Source organism: Malania oleifera, chromosome 13 (assembly GCF_029873635.1).
Source record: "Malania oleifera isolate guangnan ecotype guangnan chromosome 13, ASM2987363v1, whole genome shotgun sequence".
NCBI lineage: Eukaryota > Viridiplantae > Streptophyta > Magnoliopsida > Santalales > Ximeniaceae > Malania > Malania oleifera.
Window position 1 is genome coordinate 47,225,951 of NC_080429.1, and position 1,397 is coordinate 47,227,347.

At 44.1% G+C, this 1,397-nt stretch overlaps 1 pseudogene; it reads right to left on the reverse strand.

The window, feature by feature from the left end:
- Nucleotides 1–609: 609 nt before the first annotated feature.
- On the reverse strand, nucleotides 610–1,051 carry LOC131145829 (elongation factor 1-alpha-like; annotated as a pseudogene).
- Between the last annotated feature and the right edge of the window lie 346 nt (nucleotides 1,052–1,397).

Consider the following 1,397-nt stretch of genomic DNA (forward strand, 5'->3'; position numbering starts at 1 on the left):
CTATTCCGGGAGGTTTTCAAAATTTGTTCGGGATGAAAATGATTTTCTGTGCTTATTTTGTGATTTTTCCTAAGTGTAAAAATATTTTTTTGTGATTTTCTGTGATCTTTCCTGAACTTCAAAATAGCACAAAATCAAACCATGAAAATCAAATTGTGAAAATATTTTTTGGATTTTTGAGAATTTTGTGATTTTTTTGAATTTTTGAATATCTATATAATAATATACAAGTAAAATGGAGAAAACTGGCGTGAACCGGTTCCGGGAATGGTGAACCGATCAAACGTCGACCGGTATGGGGGGAAAACTAGCTTAAGGTCTTGGTCGAGACCATAGTCAGCACGCGTTGTCTTACGCGTGGGCTGTGTGTGTTAGTGTGTGTGAATCGTGTGTGAAATAGTGTGTGAACAGCGTGTGTAATGGTCGCAGGGGACTTATGTCAAACACATAGTGTGCATGTGTTAGTAGTGTGTGCAATGCTGTTTTCAAACAGTGTGCGTGGAGTGGTGAGTTAACAGTGCATGTTGTGTGTAAATGGTTCAATAACCTTGTGCAGTGTGTATTTGTGGTGCTTTGAGTGGTGTGTATTTTTATTTGTGTAATGTGAGTTCAAGTGGGTGTGCCAGTAGGTTTTGTAACCTTTGCACTAGTGGCATCTTTCTTTTCCACACTCTTGATAACACTGACAGCCACAGTTCGACGCATATCTCTCATAGCAAAACGGCCAAGAGTTGGGTATCCAGAGAAAGTCTCCACCACCATGGGTTTGGTGGGAATCATCTTGGCAGAACCAGCATCACCATTTTTCAAGAACTTTGGCTCCTTCTCAAGCTCTTTACCATACCTCCTGGGAGGTAACGTTGGTAGCTTCCTTGGCAGGATCCTCCTTGGAATTAGAGGCAACAAATCCATGCTTGAGATCCTTGACTCAAACATTTTTCACGTTGAAACCAACATTATCACCAGGGAGTGCTTCCTGAAGAGCTTCATGGAGCATCTCCACAGATTTTACTTCGGTTGTGAGCCCACTTGGGCCAAAAGTGACAACCATGCCAGGCTTGAGGACACTATTCTAGACCCGCCCCACGGGGACAGTGCCAATACCACCAATTTTGTAGACATCCAGAAGTGAAAGTCGGAGCTGAGGCTGAAAGTGGTGGCAAAGGACAGTGTGGGACGCTGGTGTGGCCACGATTATGAAGGAAAGAGCGATGGAGGGTGGTGGTTTGCCGACGCTGCTAGTATCGGAGCCAGAGCTGCTAGAGGGAGATGTCTGGGTGGCCGGCTTGCAGGGGATGTGTGTGTTGGTGGTGTGTGTTCTATGTGCGTGAATGAGTGCTATGTGTGTAGTGATGCACGAGTGTATGCTAGTTAACAACTAGACTAGTTAAATCAAT